The 23,595-nt window shown below is 41.9% G+C and overlaps 1 protein-coding gene and 1 long non-coding RNA gene across 2 annotated transcripts in view; one reads left to right on the top strand and one right to left on the bottom strand.

The window, feature by feature from the left end:
- SLC38A4 (solute carrier family 38 member 4) overlaps window positions 1-8,553 on the bottom strand; it is an 84,232-nt gene extending 75,679 nt beyond the window's left edge. Inside the window, exon 1 of the mRNA XM_072798210.1 lies at window positions 8,329-8,553. The gene's annotated coding sequence lies outside the window, so the exon portion shown is untranslated. The remainder of the gene's footprint in view (window positions 1-8,328) is intronic.
- On the top strand, window positions 1,126-20,794 carry LOC140617210 (uncharacterized). Its single transcript, XR_012017415.1, has 3 exons — window positions 1,126-1,885; window positions 12,347-12,472; window positions 18,649-20,794. It is a non-coding gene; the product is annotated as an uncharacterized lncRNA (long non-coding RNA).
- Window positions 20,795-23,595: the final 2,801 nt, after the last annotated feature.

The raw sequence follows: 23,595 nt of genomic DNA, 5'->3' as shown, positions 1-23,595 counted from the left end.
TTGTACCTAGTCATAGAGTTGTTTAAAAAAGCTTAAAGCTGCCCCAGGGCAGCCTGGGGGGCTCAGTGGTTAAGCGCTGCCTTCAGCCCAGGGTGTGATCCTGGAGACTCGGGATCGAGTCCCACGTGGGGGTCCCTGCATGGAGCCTGCCTCTCCCTCTGTCTGTGTCTCTGTCTCTCTGTCTCTCTCCCTCTCTCTCTCTCTCTCTCTGTCTCTCATGAATAAATATATAAAGTTAAAAAAAAAGCTTAATTAAGTCACTTAGGCCACATATCCTTTTCAAATGGAAAATGCTGATAGTAGTCACATCATTTGTTAGTGAATAATTCTTATAATTACCCCAGAACCCTGTTCCCCTGGGCCTGTTTCCTCATCCCTAGTACAAGAGGGCAGACTATTTGATCCTTGCGTCCTGTGTGATCTACATTCTACAAATGACTAGCTTCTGGGTGTTCTTTTATTCCCTTGCTGCCACTACAAAACCTCAGTTTCCTATTTGACCTCTGAAGAGATGGAGGACAGGAAACAATTATGAATCTACTTCTTAATTTTCAGAAGACTAAATCCAAAATAAGACAAAATAAAACTTGCAAAGTTCCATGGAAGCCCTTCGCTTCCTGTCTTCAAATGTAGGAGAGAGAGGTGTGGAAGAGGTCAGAATTGTACGCTCCCTTGTGCACTGTCCTCTAGCATCTGGCTGTCCCAATGCTGTATTTTTGCTTCATTCTTTCTCATTGTATAATCGCTTGTTTGCCTGGTTCCTCTTGAGACTGTAAATTCTGTGGCTGTTTTGTCAAGATGTATTTGCTGAATAAATAAATGAACGGATGGGTAAATCAACTGGTGTTTCCCTGTTTTTCAAGAGGTTGAAAAGTTGAGTAATAATTTGAAGAATGGACTTTTACCAAACGGAGAATTTCAGGTTAAAATACTACTGTGAAGATGACTTTGGAACTCTCTGGTCTTAAAACTGTAACCTGGTGTTACTGGGGGGCTATGTGACTTCATTCTGGAAGGAGGATATTCCTAACCTATATGGGACATTGGAGAAGTGGAGTCTTACTGAGATCATCGTCTGTCTCACTCCATGCAAGGGGTAATTCTGTTTTCTATTCTTCCCAGGGCAGTGCTTTTCCAGTTCCTTCTCTGATGAGCCTCTGAGCAAAGCAGGTCTGGGCCCTTCTCTTTTGTGGCAATTCTACCTGGTCAGCCCTCAACAGCACCCGCCTCCACAGGACTACGTAGGTAACGTTAAATTCTGAAGAGTGAGGCACATCTCAGAAGGTGATTCCAAAGTGGAAGTTTGAAGGTTGAAATCACGACTAATTCGACTGTAGAGAGGAAGGCTCTGACGCAGAGCCTCCTGAACGCTACCTTCACTTGCAATATTCCTCCCCTCTGGACTCTGCTTACCCACAGGTAGCCCTCCATTCAAGTCTGGTGACCCCATCTCCTCCCTCAGAAAACCCAGTCCTGTCCGTAGCTACTCATCTTCTGATTTAATTACACTTATTGGGTTCCCCCTTAAAGCTGGGTGCCAGAAACAGAACAAACATGATCCCTATCCTCATGGAGTGTATAATTTGGGGAGAGAAGCTATTTTAATCAAAGTGTGATACAAATATACGTAAAATGACAAAGACTACAATGAAGGAAGGATGCACTGGGCCCACAGAAAGACTTGCCTGAGGAAATGACTCTTGAGGATGAGTTTGAGGAAAGTTTTTGTTTCTTAAGACAGTAGTGACTTTAGCATTTTCATGCCCATGGGAAGGCCATGCCAGTGTTTGAGCTGGTGCTCCTGAGACGGTGGAGGGGCAGAGCCATCTCAAATAGCAAGAAGGACTTCTCTCCAAGGCAGACATGCTCTGATCTCCCAAATAAGGTAAATGTGGGATTCTGATTCTGGTTCTGGTCTCCCTGCCAGCAAGAGCCAAGGACTGGCTGGCCTATTACTTGGTCCTCTGTGAATCCACACATCTCACAGAGACGTGCTTTATTCACCTAGACATAACCAGAGTTACTTTTCCTTTTGCTTGATTCTTTAAGAATAATAGAGCTTCTCATCCCACCCATTACGGTGCTTTTGATTATTTTTCTGTCCTGCTTCAGGCCAGCCACACCGCAGTAAACATCATGGAATGTTTGTTGTCAGTGGCTACTCCCTTTGCTGTCCGGAAGGAAAGATCCAGGTTGATGGAATCTTTTTGATGAGTTCAGGAGCAAAAAAAGTTCTGGTTCTTGTGAAAAGCCTGACTGTAAAATGGGGGAGTGGGGTGGTAATAAGGAATCAGCCTCAAGCATGGGACACTGAGGACCTCCATTTAGAGAAAGATTTGGTACATGAAACACAGGTTCCTTTGAACCTTAAACAAACAAAAATGCTAAAGTCAGTTTGGAAGTGAGATTTACAGTCAGTCCCTGCATTTCTTCTTAAACTTATGTTGACATATTGCAGCATGTAGTACGTTAGGAAAGATGTGTTGCAATATTCTGCAATATTTAATGTGTAAAGGACAAAGTCACACCTCAATCCCAGGTTCTGAGTTTTGGGGGTTTTGTTTCATTTTGTTTTGCTTTACTCCTTAATCCCCACCACCTGTTTAACTCATCCTCCCACTTACCTTCCCTCGGATAACCATCAGTTTGGTCTCTGTAATTGAGTCTTTCTCGAAGTGTCCGACTCTTATTTTTCCCCTTTGCTTATTTGTTTTGTTTCTTAAATCCCACATATTAGTGAGGTCATGTGGGTATTTGTCTTTCTCTGGCTCATTTTGTTTAGCATTATGCTCCCTAGCTCCACCCATATTATTGCAAATGGCAAGATTTCATTCTTTTTTTGGATGAATAATATTCCATTACACACACACACACACACACACACACACACACACCACTTCTTCTTTATCCATTCTCCAGATGATGGACACTGGGGCTGCTTCCATACCTTGGCTATTGTAAACAATACTATTATAAACATAGGGGTGCATGTATCCCTTTGAATTAATGTTCTTATATTCTTTGAGTAAATACCCAGTAGTGCAATTACTGGATTGTAGGTTAGTTTTATTTTTAACTTTTTGAGGAACCTCCATACTGTTGTCCAGAGGGGCTGCACCAGTTCGCATTCCCACCAACAGTGTAAGAGGGCTCCCCTTTCTCTGCATCCTCTCCAACACCTGCTGTTTCTGTGTTGATTGTAGCTATTCTGATTGGAGTGAGATGGTAGTTCATTGTGGGTTTTTAAATAATGAATTAATTAATTTTGATAGAATGAGAGAGAGCATGAGCAGGGGGAGGCAAGGAGGGGCAGAGGGAGTAGCCGACTCCCCGCTGACCAGGGAGCAGGAGTTCAATCCCACAACCCTGGGATTGTGACCTGAGCCAAAGGCAGAGGCTTAACTGACTGAGCCGCCCAGGCACCCCTCATTGTGGTTTTGATTTGTACTTCCCTGCTGATGAGTGATGTTGAGCATCTTTTCATGTGTCTGTTGGCCATCTGGATGTCTTCTTTAGGAAAATGTCTATTTTTGTCTTCTGCCCATTTTTTAATTGGAGTATTTGGTTTTATTGGGTGTTGAGTTTTATAACTTCTTTATAGATTTTGGATACTAACCCTTTATCAGATATGTTGTACTTTTTCAAGTGCTGTTTCTGCATCTATGGACATGATCATATGGTTCTTATCCTTTCTCTTCTTGATGTAATGTATCACATTGATTGATTTGTGAATATTGAACCACACTTGCATCCTGGGAATTAAATTCCACTGGATCGTGGTGAATGATTTTTTTTTTTTTTAATGTACTGGTGATTTCAGTTTGGTAGTGTTTTGTTGAGAATTTTTTCATCTATGTTTATCAGGAATATTGATCTATAGTTCTCTTTTTTTAGTGGTGCCTTTATCTGATTTTGGTATCAGAGTAATGCTGTCCTCATAGAATGAATTTGGAAATTTTCTTTCTTGTATTTTCTTGAGAAAATATTTTCTCAATGTATTTTCTAAGAAAAATACATTTTCTTGTATTTTTTGAATAGTTTTAGAAGAATAGGTATTCACTCTTTAAATATTTGGTAGAATTTATCTGTGAAGCCACCTGGCTGTGGACTTTTGTTTTTTGGAGGCGTTTTTTGATTACTGACTCAATTTATTTGCTGGTTATCAGTCCGTTCAAATTTTCTATTTCTTCCTGTTGCCGTTTTGGTAGTTTATTTGTTTCTAGAAATTTATCCATTTCTCCTTGGATGTCCAGTTTGATGGCATGTAAGTTTTCATAATATTCCGTTATGACTGTATTTCCATGGTGTTGTCATTTCTCCTCTTCATTTGAGCTTTATTTGAGTCTTCCCTCTTTTTTTTTCTTGATAAGCCTGGCTATAGGTTTATCAATTTTATTGATTTTGTTTTCAAAGAATCACCTCCTGATTTCATTGATCTGTTCTATTGTTGGTCTATTGTTTTTTTTTTTAGTTCTTGTATCATTTATTTCTGCTCTAATCTTTATCATTTCCTTCCTTCTGCTGGTTTTACATTTTATTTGTTGTTTTTTTTTTTTTTCTAGCTCCTTTAGGTGCAAGGTTAGGTTGTTTATTTGAGGTTTTTCTTGCTTCTTGAGGTAGGCCTACATTGCTGGAATCTTTCCTCCTAGAATTGCTTTTACTGCATCCCAAAAGTTTTAGACCATTATGTTTTCATTTTCATTTGTTTCCACGTATTTTCTTTTATTTCTTCTTTTATTTCCTGCTTGACCCATTCGTTGTTTAGTAGCATGCTATTTAACCTCCATGTATTTATGGTCTTCCAGGATTTTTCTTGTGACCGACTCCTGGATTCATAAGAGTTCTGTGTTTTTTAATGTAACCAATTTTTATGCTAGCAACTTAACTTATAACATAAAGGGAAAATCCTACCTAATAAATGTACCCATGTGCTAATATGTAAGTTCGTCATTGTGATCATGACACTTGGTTTCCAAATATAAATTCCAAGTCTCCTCATCAAACCAAGTCTTCTGCTCAGAAGCCTATTTGTACCCTTGTTCTCACTTTAAAATTATCCCACTACATAGGGTCCCTATTCTTTACCAAAGCACACCCCTCTTCAGATCGGTCTTAGAAGAAGAAGAGTGAATTGGATAGAATGTGACTTTGGCACACTGTTCAAATTCTCCTTTGACTGCCCCCTGGTCCCTTTATGTCAGTCCACTGTCCTATTTCCTATCTCTTAAGTGGCAAGAAAGTATATTCTGCCCAAAAAGGAAGTTAAACTCCTTACTTTGCTTCTTGGTGTAGTGTCTTAATCTCGGGACAGCCCATCAAAACTTACTGCCCCTTCTCTCATTTATCAGAAGCTTGTTCTTATTTAAATATCAGCAACTGAATGTTTAGGGCCTTTAGGTACCACCTAAGCAAAACCCACAGAGCTGCTTCCTTGCAAAGCAAACCCTGAAAAGAGCTGTTATGGCAGCCTTCAGAGGCATCATCCTTTCTGGAGCTGACCTTGGCTCAAAAGATGAATGTTTGGCATCTGTCTCATATATCTTCCACTTTCTCTTGCCCCATGAAAGGTATGTGTGTGCTGGTGTGTGTGTGGTGGGGGTGGTGGGGTGGTGAGGCAGGGCTCTCACCTTCTCATCCTTCTCCATATCAAAGCCTGCTCAGAGGACAGGCCTGATAAACCTGCTGGCTTTGAGATGTGAGAATTTAAAGTACTCTCTTCTGTTTATTAAGCAACGATTTACTGAACACTTCTATGCAGGATAAGGTCTAAGAGACAAACAAATTAGACATTCTCTGTTTTTGAAAATGTGCAATCTAGTGGAGGGGGTCATACCTATAAAAATAATTCATATAAATGGGAGTAACCGTTGGTGTGGGGTGGAAAGTTCCTCCCCATGAGGAACATGTATGGGGGAAATGCAGAACTAAGCAGCCTCGTGGTTCTGGTTCGGACATGGTAGGAACATATCTCCATACCTTCCCAAAAGCAGCATGGTAGTGTTTAATGTTATTATTCCTTTTCTCTGGCACTTGAAGTAGGCTTCTTTCTTAATGATGTTTAATATTAACAGAATAATAAAACAATCTTTAGGCCAAAGGGCCTAGGACCTCTAAATTTGAATTTCAGATACCAGAAAGGAACGTTCTGTGTCCCTATGGTCCCAGATCGCTGACAGGTCTGTGCAGAGGTTTGTACCAGATTTATCTAGAGCACAGAGTAAAACAGAAACTCTCAGACTCCATTCTGGAGAAGTTGATTCAGTAATGTTGGGCTGTGGCCTTTGCTTCTATATTTTAACCACATACCTCAGGTCGTGTTAAGGTGTGGCCAAGTTTGACAGTTGTACTATCTCCTGAAATGCCTGAAATTATACCAGGTTGGGGCATGTCTATTTGGAAGGCCAGCTCTCTCCCTTTCCTGGGACCATAGCTTAGTGTCAGAGAGTGACTTAGGCTCCAAACAGATTGAATTCATTGTGTTTCAGTGTCCATATGAATTTCATGGATGCTGCTTGCTCCAGAATACTGGTCCGTGAACTTCAGCAGGATGGGGCCATCTGGCATGGGGCCTGGGACCAGATCAATAGTTTGCATGGCCACCTGAGTAGGAGTTCTACAGGATACTTGTGAAAAATGTCCTAATCCTACCCCAGGTCTGTTGAATCAGAATCTCAGGAATGGGCAGGAATCTAATTTTAACAAGTTCAGTCCATATTTAAGATATCCCTCAAGTGGCTCGTGCTGCTACTGAGGTTATAGACCAGGCTCACCACCGAGGAGACAGATTTGAGGGCTCTGTTGGGAAGGTGACAGGTCCAGCTGACCAAATACAGTATCTAAAGGGTCTGGGGACAACTCACCATAGTGTGGAAGAACAAGGGGTCCATGGAAGGGGAGTAGCTGAGGAGGAAATTCTAAGCGGTGCCATGGGGAGGGTGGAGAGAGGCCTGATTTGGGGGATTCAGGAAATACTTTGGTCATGGATTCTCTCAGCAGAAGGACCCTGGAATTGGGGGGGACACCAGTCTCTCCAAGGAGGCCAGGGTCCAAGGCCGATTCCCAAAGAAGAATTTAGATGGAAGAAAAAAATATAGCAACTTGCTATGAACTCTGGGAACAGCAGTGATTCGAGGTGGAGTCTCTGAATAGAAGGTTCCTCTGAACTGAGCTGAAATGGCTTCTGCAGGTGGAAGTCAAAGGGCCACTGTGAGTAAGGGGAGGCGTAAGGCCAAAGAGGGGTAGCACTCGAGGGCCCTGCTGTGCTGGTAAAGCCGAGGTACAGAGGAGGTGGCCACAGCACCCTAACTGCTGCGAGAAAGTCATGGCCCTGAACTCTGGGGTAAACATTCTAGAATGCCACCTTTTCATGTTTCAGTCCTATGAGAAAATGATTATAAGAAAACAGAACCCTGAGGAGTTACAAAAAAAAAAAAAAAAAAGCTGTCATTTCTACTTTCACTTATAAAGAGCAGCTGCTTTATACAGCCAATAAAATTAATTTACAAAACTTTTGCCCATTTCAATAACAAAAAGGAATGAAAAAAGAATGTGAAGGACAGTACATAACTAAGTATAGAAGTATACAAGGAGACATTAGAACAATGCCATTCTGGGGGTGCTTTTTAAAAAAATAATTTTGTCAGTAATTTATGTTATGGGAATTAGACTAAATAATGAGTTTTTAAAATGTGAAATTAAGGGACGCCTGCGTGACTTAGCGGTTGAGCGTCTGCCTTTAGCTCAGGGCATGATCCCAGAGTCCCGGATCGAGTCCCAGGATCCAGTCCCAAGTCGGGCTCCCTGCATGGAGCCTGCTTCGCCCTCTGCCTGTGTCTTTGCCTCTCTCTCTGTGTCTCTCATGAATAAATAAATAAAATCTTTTAAAAATAATGAAAGTAAATGTGAAATTAAGCAAAAGGATAAACTCATCCATTGTCTCTTCTGCATGTCTAATGTATAAAAACATTGGACAGATTTTAGCATCCCCCAAATGATATTTTTCATTCATAGATATTTATTGCCTATCTATCCTAAGACATAGTATCATATCTACACCATATAAGCGTAAATTTAGTAGAGGTTAAATAATACTATATGATACATAATGTATGATATGTACTATAATATATACTATTTTATAACATGTGTTACATAACATTATATTATTTACATGATATGTCACATATATACACATACACATTTATACATGTATTATGCACTGTATGCATAAATGCACATATACAATATATACATATGTATACATATATATATCTCCTATCAAAGTAACAGAAGGAGCTGGTTCCTTTCCTCTCAAAGTGCCCCAGTTACCTCCAAGTATGTCCAAAGGGGACACCTCACACATTTCCACACACCAATCACTGTAGTCTGTCGCAGTCAACACCCTGTTCCTCGTTTCCTCCTGCGGCACCCATTCCACTACAGCTGTCCAAGGAACCACTTGGAAAAGCTCAGAGGACATCCTGGCCCACACTCATAGTGTGGTCTCCAGAATGCCCATGTGTCTGTCAGGGCCCGGATGGGTTGGGTGGTGGTGGAAAGAAGGGACTTCTCTATTCCTTGGGCCCTGGCAGGAAGCAGAGGCCACACCAGCCCCAGCATCCTCTTCCTCCTCCTTTAGCTCAGCCTCTTGCCCGCCAGCCATAAAAGCCATGCCCACATATGTTACTGGCAGGAAATGATTAGTGGGGTAGGGTGGGAGAAGGAGCTGGGACCTGGAAGTTTCTAGATTGATAGCAACCAAGCCCAAAGTGTGACTTTATCAATTGCTAAACCCACACTTGGGATTTGCTCTAGCACAGGAGAAAATAATCATGTTTTTAATAAGCTTTTAGGACAACTACCAAGGATTGAATTCATTGTGTTTCAGTGTCCCTATGACACTGTATTGTCATGTCAACAAGAGTATTGTCTCTCATTCCTATGATCTTTGAGGCAAAAATTGCTTATAGGCAAGTGTTATTTTTACCTCTGTGTGAGGTAGGGAAAGAAGGAAGAATATTAGAAGTGCTTATGATGCTAATGATTTGTTAACTAACTTTTGTCCTTCTAGCAAATCATCTGTTTTTCCTGCTGTGGGAAACACATACAAAGATCTGATATTAAAATTTAATTTAAAGTCATACGGAATGGGTCCCATGCCTGCCTATTACCACCTGACACACAAGTATGGTAACTAGCAACTTAACTGACACCGTAATTGGGACACTTGTGGGGCTGTGATCTGTCTAAAATTGAGAGAGAAAGGTCTTCCCATTAGGAAACTGAGTCCACCAAATCTCAAGTCTGGGAGAGAGAGTTGCCCTCCCTTCCTCTCTGGGACCCTAGTGTTAAAGGCAGAACCAGGGGTGCCTCAGATTGAAGAAGGAGGGCGGGAAGAGCCAGTTCCACTGTCCTGGTCTCACATTGGATGTCCTTGGGGTCTCCTTGGCCCCCTAGTACCTGAGATCTCACTTTCTGGCTCTCTGTGCCCATCAGGGGCAGACCCTCCCCTAAGGCATCTCCCTGAATGTTCACTGTTGTGAACATTCTGTGCCCATCAGGGGCAGACCCCCTCCTAAGGCATCTCCCTGAATGTTCACTGTTGTCCACACCCAGGCCCTATCCTCCTGCACTAAAGGGTAGGCACAGCTGTGCCCTGCAGTGAACAAAACGACAAGACTCATGGCCACTGGAGCCACAAAAAACAGAGCACTCGGGATGCCTGGGTGGCTCAGTGGTTGAGCGTCTACCTTAGGCTCAGGGCGTGATCCTGGGGCCCTGGGATCAAGTCCCACATCAGGCTCCCCACAGAGAGCCCTCTTCTCCCTCTGCCTGTGTCTTTCCCTCTCTCTGTGTGTCTCTCATGAATAAATAAATAAAATCTTTTTTAAAAATTAAAAAAAAAACCCAACCCAACACTCTGTGGGCTCTCCTTACAAAACACACCAGAATCCATGGTCTGTAGGATTTCTCCCCCTCTCTCTGTTCCTCTCATGCGGTCTCTGACAAGAAATCTGGAGATCAGCTCTATCAGGAACGTCTTTACCTGAGTGCCTGGCCCTTGTGGTGAACGATGCCTCAACAATGTGGAGATGGCAGTTCCAAGTAGTCACCTCAAATTTCTGCGTGACGGTGCTCATGGAGGTATTAATGATACACTAATATGTGTGGGGTGGGGGGAAGGAAGAGTCTGAGCAACTCAATGAGATAGCTCCCATTTACTTCATTTTTTAGTGCAAAGTTGAAGTTTTTATGCATTCAGTGACTATTTCTCAAACATCTGTCTTCTCTCTACCATGACCAGAGTATCAGCATGAGGAAGGAGCTCACAATTTAATGGGGGAGGTGGGGGGGTGGGTTAGTGCAGGGACAGACATGTGTTAAGTATAATGTGGCCACCCAGAGCCAGACATGGAACTTCACCTGAGGCTGGAGGGAGAGAGAGGAGATGTCCTTACCTGATGCCTTAATGAGGGCTTCTATACTAAAATGCCACAGACTGGGTGGCCCGTTAACAACAGGAATTTATTTCTGAGATCTATAGTCTGAGGTCAAGGTGCTAGCATGGTTGGGTTCTGGGGAGACCCCTCTTCTGGTTGCAGACTGCCAACTTCTCTGTGGGATATGTTATGGCAGAAAGAGGGCCTGTGACCTCTCTCGGATCCCTTTTATAAGGACATTAATCCCATTTGTGAGGTCTCCGCTATCATGACCTGATCACCTCCCAGAGGTAATTATCTTCACATTGTGGGTTAGGATTTCAACACATGACTTTTGGGGAGACACAGTCAGTCAGTAACACCTGAGTCTCGAAGGATCATGAAAGATGGGGATTAAAGGCAGCATGGTCTTGCTGACCGATGAAGGTTGACAGAGAATCTAGAGGAAGCTCTTCCATTAGCCTACGGTTCTACAGAACAAATATTTCTCTGTAGAACATAGAGTTTCAGTTATAGTTCAGAGGGATAATTTTTCTTGCTTCTTGAGGGGGCACTTACTGGAATGTGTCTTCATCAAACAGATTTATTTAAAATAGTTCAGATACAGTTTGTTGACTTCTTAGTGAGTTGGCAATGGAACTACATCTGAGAAAACCTTGTCACTACGCTTAGTGATTGCCAAGTTAGAATGAGAAAGACAATATGACGGCAAAAAAAAAGAGACTTGCGGAGAGCCTGGATGACTTAGTCAGTTAGTGTGTGACTCTTGGTTTGGACTCAGGTCATGGGCTCAGGGTCATGGGATGGAGCCCCTCATCCTTCAATGGGATTCTTTCTCCCTTTCCCTCTGTCCCTCCCCACTCGCTCGCTCTCTCTCTTAAAAATACAATACAATACAATCTTAAAAAGAGAGAGACTTGGTTCTGTTGATAAATAAGGTGAAAGAACACCTGTGGAAAATAAGTTTCCTAGTTTGTAAATGCTGCTTAATCAGTTGTAGTAGTAATGAAACTGTCTCTGGGGAGCACTGTGTCCTTCCCCAAATGCTTTTCCTGTACCTTCTTTAGTTAAATCTGCTGATTTCACTGAATAGCATCCCCAGACAAGAACTTATGTATATTTACATTTGTTTATTGGCTGTTTACTATGAGTTGGGCACCAGGACAAACATTTTCCATGCTGTTCACCTTGTCCTGATGCTGCCCTGTGAGATAAGAGCTCTACTGTCCCATATTACAAGGTCCACACAGCAGACTCCACCAGGGGAACCCATCACTGCCTCTTTCATCCCATGACTACGTCTTTGATATCATCCTTTTAACATTTGTACCCCATCACATCTCAACTATTTTTAAATACTTGACATACCTACTCTCCCTTCACTGGTTGTTAGATCAAATACACCTTATGAGTCTGAAAAGAATCTTCCAATCCAGTGTCTCACTGGATTCTGAGCAGCTGTCTCCTGCAGTGGCTCTGGGTAACCCATCTGGGGCGTAGCTTGGTTCCACCATTTACTACCCTAGCAAGCCATTTTTACTGCCCTGTGCTTCCTTGATAAAATTGAGATAGTAAAAAAAAAAAAAAAAAAAATTGAGATCATAATGGTGTACCTCATGGGGTTGTGTGAGGGTGGAAAGACAAAAACCTAAAATGGAACAAAATCGTGCCTGATGTAGTAAATACTCAGTAAACATTAGATTTTAATATTATTGTTCTGATTGCTGTCATTGATTACCATTACTTTCTCACATTTGCATTTGCAGCTAATACTCTATAAATCTATTCTCTTTCCTGTATTATTAGATATGTTCACATAATATATTCATATTAAATATTATTATTATTATTTACACAAATAAAGATAATTTGCTCTCTTTCCCACCACCTGCCTCTAAACTTGTTAGGCATTGGCAGGACTCAGCTCCAGTTGGATTTTCCTCTTTGAAACCCTTCCTGACCCACACTCCCTTTGGAGTCACCGCTACGCTTTGTGACCTACATCTTCAGCATCGCTCATGGCACTCATTATAGTAAGTTGCTTATATATCTAGCTCCCTAATAACTCTGGGCTCATTAGCATCAGGGAGCATGCCTTATTTATCCTTTTGATCTCAGTCCATTGCAGATTTCCAATTATTTTCAGTTAATGAATGGATGAGTGAATTAATGTTAGAGGGATCTTACTCATTTTTAAAATAAAGTCTACACATCAGAGCAGGAAGAGGCTCATAGAAATAACTAAGTCTGTCCCCTCTATTCCCATTATCCCTTCCTTTAGAGATGAAGAAGCAGAGGTACAAAGGGGTAATTTCGCCTACTGTCACACTGATAGTAAGTGGCCAGAGTATGCATGTGGAAGCGTGTGGCCCTTGGCAGACAATCAGAAATAGTTGCCAAACAAGAAACCAAAATCCAAATCCTAGGTCTTTTTTTTTTTTTTACTATGCTTTGTCCCTTTCCATCATGAGTCATTGTATCAGCAAAGATGCTTTTAGCTACAAGTAACAGAAAATGCAACTTTACAGGTTGGCTTAAATAATAAAGGCCCCTATTTGCTCTATGATTTTTAAATCTAGAAGGTAGGGTCGAGTTCAGGGCTGGTGTGATTCAGCAGCTTAGTGAGATCATGGTTTTCTTTCTATGTCTCTGTGTTGCATCCTGCAGTAGGAGCTTTATACTAAAGCCGCCTTCTTAAGGGTGGCTGCCAACTACTCTCAGGGCTATGTGCTTTGACATCCACATCCAGAAAGGAGAGAAAGTGAGTGAGGGAACAGTTGTGGATGGGGGTCGGGGTTAAGAATGTGCAGAGAAAATGTGAGTCACTGCTAATGGGTATGAGGTGTCTTTTGGGGATGATGAAAATGTTCTCAAGTGGATTGCGGTAACTGCTGTACAAGTATGTGAGTATACACCATTAAATTGTACACTTGAAGTGAATTGCATGGTATGAGAATTATATCTCAATAAAGCTGTTTTATTGTTATAAGTCAGAAGAACAGCACTTTACCTGATAGCTCATTTTCTGCCAGTACCCGAGAAGTTTTGTATGACCTTAAGTGAAATTTAAGCTTGCTTTATCCCAAGTTATGTATAATCTTCAACACAATATGAATGTGGACACAGGTGAGATGTATGACTCTGCTGCCATGAAGTCTGAAGGCCATTAGATGAAGACAGGAAGAGAAGAGGACAACAGGGACACTCCTGTACCTGAAGGGGAATTCTATTGAAACTCAAGCATCAGTTTTCCCTCTCCCTTTGGATTACTTCCTTCTAGTAGCATTGTTGGGGAAGTGGGAGGACTTAACTTAGGTCAATTTCTCTTTTTCTTTCTTTCTTTCTTTCTTTCTTTCTTTCTTTCTTTCTTTCTTTCTTTCTTTCTTTCTTCTCTGATTTTATTTATTCAGAGAGAGAACAGACATGGGATGGGGGTGGTGCAGAGGGAACAAGAGAGAGAGAATCCCAAGCAGACTCCCTGGTGAGCATAGAGCTCAGTGGGGCTCAACCTGACAACCCTGAGACCATCACTTGAGCCAAAATCAAGAGTCAGATGCTCGATCGACTAAGCTACCCAGGCGCCATGACTTATGTCAATTTCTAAGCAGTCTACTTGACTTCTCATATTCCACTCTGTTTCTGAGCTCTTGGTCACAGGCCACTGTCTACTTTACTGCTCTTTACAGCTCCAAATTGAAGGATTCCAGTCCCTGTCAAAGAAATGTTGCCACCCTCACAGGGGCATTTGTGGAGATGAGCTAGTTTGCTAGGGCTGTTGTGACAACCTGTCTCATACCAGGCAGCTTAAAACAAAGAATTTATTCTTTCACAGTTCAGGAGGCTAGAGGTCTGACGTCAAGGTTTTGGCAGGGCTCGTTCCTTCTGAAACGAATTCCATGCTCCTCTCCTAGCTTCTGACGACTGCAGGCAGTCCTTTACATTCTTTGGCTAATGGGTATCCCTAATCTCTGTCTCTGTCTTCACATGGTCTTTTTTTTTTTTTTTCATCTCTATGTTTTCTTCCTTTCTGTCTCTTATAAAGGACACTAGTCACTGGATTTAGGGCACACCCTATCCAGGATAATCTAAACTAGAGATCTTTGCCTTAGTTATATCTACAAAGGTTTATTCCAAATGATCACATTCTGAAGTTTCAGGGTGGCATGGATTATTGGAGGACACTATTCAACCCACTATAAAAAGTGAAGGAATCCTTCCCTATTGAGCCTGTTCTTTTTTACTCTCTACAATTCATTACACACAGTTATGTGGGTTCATCAGATTTTGCTGGAAGTTTGATGAAAATATAAAGGAACTATAGCATATAAGGGAAAAGCAACTATATGCTAATTATGATTTTTTGGAACCTAATAAAACATTCCTTAAGTAATTAAGCCTTTCATAGTCATCACTCCATGAATAACAGACCTTCTATCTCAGGCCCATGAACCATGGAGAAGGGCTTCCTTCTTCAAACCCTCATGGTACAGCTGTCCCTTCAGTACTCCAGGGATTGCCCTTACCCTAGAGCCCTTCCCTTTCCCCAACAGGTAGTTCAGGGGACCCAGTCATTATTAACCATTTCCCTAAGTCGAAGTTATTTACTACTAGAGGAACACCATAAGGATGAGTCCAACAGGATGGTCCAAGGTGGGGTTGGCAAACCTGCAGTACAGTAGAAAAATCAGGACTGGGTGTAGCACTCCATATACCACTCTTGTGAGTTACAGCTATGCTCCTTTCTTTTTCTAATTGTCCCCACATCTCTCAAGAATAGTTTCTCAAAACAATAGAGTTTGTATTCTTCTAGGTACTTGCGAGAAAAGGTCCATCACTGGGGCATGTATCCCTTAATATAAGGGCCAGAGTATGTTTTTAAAGGTGATATTCTTCTATATTCTTTCCTCACCCATTCTTGGGGGTAGTGGAGAGGAAGGGTTGGTGGTGGTTGTGGTAATAGGTAGTACTGGGGAGGCAGGCAGTGGATTCATTGTCCTGTTATAATACCAAAGTCATTTCTGATTAGACACCAACAAGATCACTAGTCTTGTTTCAGACATAGTTCGTTTCCAAATTTTGAGTATATTCTTGTGTATAGAGGGCTCACAAAGGTACCGTCAATTCATTAAACCAGACTAATGACTTTTATGTGCAGCCAACACAAATAATATTGACCAACTTCTTGCTTCTCATTATCCTGAAATATAAATAAAGCCAAGATTTTATTCATTATGGTTTCTATAATGTTGGAAATTCTTACAAAATATGTCAGCAAAGTCTTTTAGAGCACATCTTCTTAGGTAGGGCCTAAACCTTTCCTACTGGAGCCAAGTGACACCTTGGCCATATCTCTAATCCTTTATTTTTCCCTTAACTGATTCTGGCATTTAATGTTTTGGCCTGATTTAGTCTTTAGTTCCTGGAATATTTTATTGTTACTGTTTGTTTAATTATGAAACATGTCATTCATACAAAAATTACAGAGACATATAACAAGCACCTGTGTATGCACCCCTAGACTTCACCAAATGTCAATAGCTTGCATGCTTTGGAATTTTTTTTAAAAACAAATAAAACATTACAGATTCATTTAGGGCCAAGGAGGTGTAGGCTTTTTGGTTTTTTTTTTTTTTTAATCTTCTTATTGATGGTAATATTTTAAAATTCGGTCAAGAGAAATTTTATTTCAAGAAGGTACTAAACTTCTTCTGAAAGTGTTTTTCTTTTAAATGACTGGAAAGTGAGTCTTCTCAATGATGGCTTTCTGGATATCTCTATCCCAACCTTTTTTTCATTCTGCAGTTCTTCTCGACTTGTCCCATTAATGCCCGTGTTTTGATTACTACTCTGATGACTCCTTAGTTCCTATCTTTAACTTAGGTCTCTCTTTGGAATACCAGAGTGGTACAGCCAGAGATCACCTTGTTGTGCCACAAGCCCTTCCATCTTAACATAATCCACGAGACCCATGATTTCCTCTAACTGCTTTTCCCTTTCTTTGCAAATTGCATCATCATTCGCTCAGTTAAGCATTTCCAACCCCTGAGACACCTTGATGCTTTATTCTACAGAGCACTTCTCTAAATGCATCAGCATGTCCTCCTAATTCTAGCTCCTCAAATAGGTATCAAACTGACTTCTATCTTCTTCTGTGACCACCAGCCTAGTCCAAAGTATCATCTGCTTCCATGATAGCAATAGGTTCCTGATTCTTCTCTATCCTTCCTAGGGCCCTCCAGCAGGTTCTCCACATGGTAGTAGATTTTCAGAACACAAATCTGATAAGACCCCATCCTGCTCGACTCTGATTCTTAAGCTAAAAAAGAGTTGTGCATGGTCAGCATAGTCTGCTGCCCAGACTGTTCCTCTTTGCCTCTTCTGTTACCCTCATTCTATGTCCCAGTTGCTAGGTTTTGAAAGCAATATGCCTCTTCTTTTACCCAGAGTCTTCGCATGTGCTGTTCCCTCCTTATGATGTATTTACTCACTTATGGAGTTAAGTTCTATTCATTACTTAGATCTCAATATTATTTCCTTAGGGGAGCTTCCCTGACCCTCCACAATCTGGGTCAAGTTTCTTTGATATTAGTTTGTATTCCACTATATTCTTTTCATCCTGGGACTTTTCTCAGATATAATAATAAACTCTTTTGTTTATTTGATTAAAATTGATCTTCCCATCTCCCTATCCCCTAGGAATATATTGTAAGATCTAAGAGAACATGAATAAATAAGTGAATCTCAAGCTACACAATTTATAGGTAGTCTCGCCCTGCCTGGATCAAGTGGAAACAAGTGTGGTAGTGCCGATAAACAAACTTATGGCATTCTGGGTTTCCATTGTCATGGTCTCTCCCTCCACTGTTTCAAAAATAACATTAGGCCATAAGCAAATAATACCATTTTATAGTAAGGTGAAGGAGGGAAAGCTCCTGACATAAGATGCTTGATGAAAGATAGACTTATATTTTGGTATCTTAGTAAAATGTAAAGAGCAATGAATCCAAATTCCTTAACTGTTCTTAAGTGTCAGCCAGGAGGGACAACAGCTAGCCTCAGTTTCAGCCTCTAAAGTAACAATATGCTCCTTCTAAGTGAGTTGTAATAACTAAAAATTATACATCCACAGCACCCGTACCATAGTAAGAGTCGGTAAATATTTGCAGACTAGAGAAACAACTGAATGCATAAATTAGCGAAAGCGAAATACCCAAATAGCAAATGCTCAATGAATTGTAACCATAACAATATTATAAAATGACAGGAAAGAATGCTTTCTTGTAAGTAAAAGGAAGCAGTGAGCTGGTGTGGTAATGAAAGATTGAAACTCAGTGGAGAGCAATCCTGGACAATAATCCAGAGCAGGTTTGGGGTCCAGGTATGGTGCCTGGGCAGCTTGGCTATGTTAACCACTCAAGAATAGGAAGACTCCGACAGCCTGTTGTCTACTGTTACCTGATGTCCACAGGCAGCTGTAGATAAAAAGGAATGGAGAAATAGGGCCTCACAAAAGAAAGGAAGGGATGAGCCACAGACAGAGGGGTAGAACCAGCAGAGGGGTGGGTGACCTCTGAGGTCACCTCTGAGACCAAAAGGCAACTGTCAGAACTCCAAAGAGTCAGTTCAGGTGGGAACAAAACCATGTCCTCCGTACCTAATGATAGCAATACAAGAGTCAAGGATGACTTTGGCAATGATGATTTTCAGCTAAGTGGTGGGGCTAAAGGCAGAATCAACTGAGCCAGGCCAGGAGCAGGAGGTGAGGTACACAGACAGAGAGCTTGCATTCTTCTTTCAAGAAATTTGTCTGGAATTGGCAGAGGAGAGACTGGGTGGGGTAGTGCGAAGTGGAGACAGGGTTGAGAGAGAGGCTTTTTTGTTTGTTTTGTTTTTAGGTGAAGATGCTTAGCATATTTATAGTCTGAGAAAGGAATTGGAATTAGTGTTCTGGGGAGAGAGGATAATTAATTTTTTTTTTTTTTGAGAGGACAATTAATTCGTTGAAGTTCTGAAGAGGCGTCAGGGTGCTTGTCCAGCCCTCATCAGCCCCCAGGACACCCCAAAATTTTTTTTAAAATGCATTCTCGATATCCCCTCTCCATTCATCCATAAGGCCCTGGACCCTCTCTCTTAGTCTGGGCTTGTATTTGCATTCTTGACCTCCTGCTGGATTCCCCTGACCTTTTACTTTGCCTCTTATTTTCTTTAGCCTGCTCTCACCCTTAAGATCTGATGACGGATTTAGCTTGTCTGGCACACAGCCACCATTCGCCTTGGCTGCACTACTGCCTTCACCCTTAGCTGTTGCAACTCTTGGCCACCCTGGGTAAAGGCCCTGCCAAGCCCCCCTCCCAGACTTGTCCACGTGGAGGAGAAGTGCTTCCAGGAGGAGCTCACAGCAAGAGGATGAAGTCTGAGTGCAGAGGGAAAGTGAGCTTGGCCAAAGGCTGGCAAGGAGGAGAGACAAGGAACCAGTGGAATTTCCCAGGAAGGGCGACTTGACTGTTCCCTTTAATCTGATTCTGTACTATTCTGTTTTGTTTTGTTTTTTTAGCCATGACAATATACTATGTGAAAAACAAAGCTTTTGTTTTTAAAACAAAAACTGATAAATGAGGAGAAAGAAGTGTGTTCATTCATTCATTCATTCAGAGATACTTCCAGAGCCCCAGGTAGACCACCTGCTAGGTGCTGGGGACACTGGTGAACAGTCTCCATCCCCGATCTCAGGGAGCTTTCCACTAAGCAGGATTGATGAGCAGACATTAAGCAAATAATTACACACTTGCTTGCGTCAGTGCAGAAGTTGGGACTCTGGGAGAGTTCGACCCTGAGCGCTTCTGCTTTCCCTGAAAGGTAGGAGGCAAGGTCATTTGCTTGGAAAGGGACTGGAGCTGGGTAGGGGGCTTGAAAGCTACGAGGAAGGTTAGGGAAAAGGGTTGCAGGAAAGGGGGGGGGGACATGGAAACAGGAACAGAACTGCGCAGACCTTTTGCTTGAATGTCTCCAAGCTCAAGTCCCAGAGCCTGATTTTAAGCTGGCCATCCATGTCACATGTGTAGCAAATTCCTTTTCTTTCGACTCTGTTAGTCACCATTCTCCTTTTAGCATTGCCAGCAGGGATCTCCTTTTGCAGAAGTATCTTCAATTCACAGTGATCATACTGTGAATAGCCAATCCTTATCTTCAGGACTGTTAAGTGACAGGATAGACCTTTAGATTAAAAGCAATATGATAAAAATAAATAAATAAATAAATAAATAAATAAATAAATAAATAAATGCAAGCAATATGACTGTGGCCTTATTAGGTTCTTAATTAGACTTTAAGGCCCTACTCTTAAGAGTCACTCCGCCCTCGTCCCCTGGGCTTTGGCAAGCTCAGAACCATTGCCTTCCCAGGACATTGGCACCATAGCCCTGATGAAGCCCCAAATATATAACCAATAAAGTGACTCCAGTGGTATCTATTGTTAAACAACAACCCTTTAATCACAGTCTTATAAATTATAAGTGCCTTGGAACTTTTTTTCCCTTAATCTTACGTGCACATTTCTTAACATCATTCATTAACCTACGAGCGTATATTTTCTGGATATTGGAAAAGAGAATTAAAAACAAGACAGGCATCTCCTCACATGTTTCTCTTGCAGAAAGCAGTGCTTTATTTCATTGATCTACAGGGTCTACCTTCTTTGCAGTGAATTTTCAAATGTATGTGGAGTTTCCTCTTGAATGCTGTACTAAATCAGGGCGTTTTCAGATATGAAAGAGCAAAACAAGAGGTTGTGACAAAGAGAAGTATTTCACGAATATGTTCTAGATAACGGATTCACTCATTCTGTGCACATCTTGCCTAAATCCCTCCATTCATTTTGTTTGTTTTTACAGGAGATGTCTATCTGGGGCAGCTCGATCTGTTACGAGCTGTGAGGAGGGAGACAAGGAGAGACAAGATTTGTTGCTGAGTTTTTTAAAAAAAAAAAATCTGCATATGTTTCACATAATAGGCAAATAAATGTTTATTAAATTGAATTAAATTGAACCAGGATCAAGGACGTGTGGCTTATGGTTGAAAAGCACGTTGCTATGGTACACCGTTGAATCAACAGTACTGGGATGGAGTGGGGGTGAGGTGGGGAAGAGAAAGGAAGAAGGCAAAAATCTAAAAGTGAGGACACAGAAGCAAAGTGAACGGAGCACAGCTGCAAAGATGGAGATCGGTACCTTTATGCCTTATTTGTATTTTCCATTTGTATGTGTGTAAGTGTGTATATGCAGCAGTGTCCACATGCGTGTGTGGAGCTAGGATAACATGACAGGGTCAGACGTTAATAAATAAGAAATCGAGTTAAACTTCATCGCATCTCTTTCATTTTAAACTAACATACCAGTTCCCATGGCTCCCCATGCCACACAACCCCCCCTTTCCCAGCCCCACGTGTGAACAGAAGGCCCATCGGTAGCTGGAAGCAGGTACAATTCCTGCAAACTACTTCCCCCTTCAACTTTGCACAGATCTCCAGGATAGGCACCATGGCCCCTGTGTTCTAGAATGCCAGGGTGAAGCCCAAATAAAAGGTTCAAAGAAAACAGCAAGGACAGGAAACAGTAACTATGAGTGCGTGCTGCGGTGTTCCCCTTGCCCCGTGTCACCCCCCCTTCCTGCGTTTGCAGAACTCCCCACCTTTGAGGGTTGGTTGGGCAGCTCAGACACTGCTTATTATTAGAGTTGAGTATATCAGCGACTGGCTTTCCTCACCTCCTTTGGGGTAAATCAGGAGTCCCCCCAATGCTGGGGCAGGGAGACTGCGTGGGGGGACCCTAACTCCCGCAGCAGCTGCAGGACAGCCGGTGGTGTGGACAGAGCCTGTGCTCGCCTGGTCCCCCCCTGGGCTGCCCTGCTCAAGGAGGTGGTCCTGATGGCTTAGACCAGCCCCCTGGGGGAAGTGGGGCATTTTGGAGATCTATTACCCTACCCTAGAGCTTGTGGGAGGCCCTTTTGTGCCGAAGAAGAATCTGCCCCCATCTGGCAGGTGCACGTTCCTGCCAGTCATCCTGTCCGTGGCTCCAGAGCTATCAGCCCTCCTTTCCCTAAGTTTCTGTTCTGTCAAAAGCCACCAAAGTTTGCCTCATTGCTTAACAGCTACTAACCCCTGGTGGTACAATAAGGCTGCCACACGTGTCCAGTTACATCCATAAGCCTTTTCATGGTATTATGCGCCTCTGAAAATATAGAAGTCTTTTATGAAGATGTACTCTTGTATTATGGGGCATTACCACAGGGCCTATTATGTCCTCCCACCCACCCCAAAACAACAGAACTAGCACATGTTTCTACTTGTTTAGCCTCGGTCTACTAACCCAGAGAAAATCATTAGCTTACTTATACTTTAATTTTTTTTAAGATTTTATTTATTTATTCATGAGAGACAGAGAGAGAGAGAAAGAGAGAGGCAGAGACACAGGCAGAGCGAGAAGCAGGCTCCATGCAGGGAGCCTGATGTGGGACTTGATCCCAGGACCCCAAGATCATGCCCTAAGCCAAAGGCAGAAGCTCAACCACTGAGCCACCCAGGCGTCCCTTACTTATATACTTTTAAATGTACATATTCAACATTAAGTGGCTCAACCGCCAATACATAAATGAGATATTTTAAAAATTAAGTTTATGTCACCCTGGGAAGGAGGAAAAGGAAAAGACCGTAGTTATCAGCTTGTAGATAGGGGACCCTTAAAGTATACACAATGCAAGCCCATTCCTGGGAAGAATAACCTGGGTCACCTGTGACCCCACTCCCTTTCCCACTGAGAGACTACAGCTTCACACTTGCTGTGCATCTTTTCCGACCATTCTGTGGTCACAGTAGCTGCCATCACCAGTGAAGGCTCACCTGGCTCCCAGTATAGTCACTGGGCTTACTTCAAGGACAAAGCCCAATCCTACTAAATCTTGGTGCTCACCTCCTCCTTTATGCCTCCTAGTTGAGTTTATGAGGGTCACATGCAATGTAGGCAGGCATCTCTGGTCACCTACCATCTCCTGAGGGCTCCTTCCCATACAGTTTTCTACGTCCTGCCTGTTAACTGAACCCTGAGCCTCTCCTCACTCTCCTACCCAACCCCTGTGACCTCTAGAATTCCTGCACCATAATCATTAATCTTCCTTACCTTTGACTTCTTTCCTGGACATTTGCTCCACTTCCTTGTCGTCATTAAAATAACCCCCAGGTGGCATATCCCCTGCAGCCTTTTCACCCGGGGGCTGTTTCTTTTTGTGCTTGCCAGAGTCCTTTCTGTATTAACAGAGGTGTTACGGACAAGTTTTGCCATGGTTATCCAAAACAGCACTCCTTGAGTGCGCACATCTTGCCATCCCAAAGACCTTGAGCTACTAACAGTCACATCTCTTTTTATGTAGGTTCTTCTCAAGAGGAAACTCTAGTCTCTCCCATCTTATTGATGTGTCATCAATATCCTCTCCCATGTGTGGATTGTCATTTCACTCTTTGAGTATCTTCTGATGAACCCAAGCTCTCAACTTTAATTAAGTACATCAATCTTTTATGGTTTATGCACTTTATATAATATTTACAACATGACTTCTGTTTACAATTTACAGTTGACCTTTATTTACTTAGGACTAATATCCATAATTTCTGATCTTGAAGTCCTAAAGATAGTCTATTTTATTATCTTCATAAAGTTTAATGATTTTGGGCTTTCACATTTAGATGTTTAGTCTACCTGAGAATTTTCTATGCATGGTGTGAGGGAGGCACCTGACTTTGTTTTTGTCTGGAAGGATAGTCAATTTCCCAGGATGACTTATTGAAAAGATCATCATTTCCCTATTGACCTGCAATACTACCTCAATCTTATTTCAATAGCCCACTTATTAATGCATCTGTTTGGGAAGTCTACTTTGTTCTACTGGTCTATGTTTTTCTCTGCCTCTACAAACACCTTATGGTCTTAATTATTTTAGCTTGATAATGCCTTATGTAAATGATGTCTACTTGTCACCTCACCTGTTTTTCTTTTTTCTTTTTTTTTTTTCAAAAGTGTCTTAGTGATCTTTGGCTCTTTGCATTATGCAAAATTTACATCAGCTTATTAATTTTCTTTTTTTTTTTTTTTAAGATTTATTTATTTAT

The sequence above is a fragment of the Canis lupus genome, chromosome 25 (assembly GCF_048164855.1).
Source record: "Canis lupus baileyi chromosome 25, mCanLup2.hap1, whole genome shotgun sequence".
In the NCBI taxonomy this organism is placed as follows: domain Eukaryota; kingdom Metazoa; phylum Chordata; class Mammalia; order Carnivora; family Canidae; genus Canis; species Canis lupus.
This window is presented reverse-complemented; position numbering and strand designations above follow the sequence as displayed.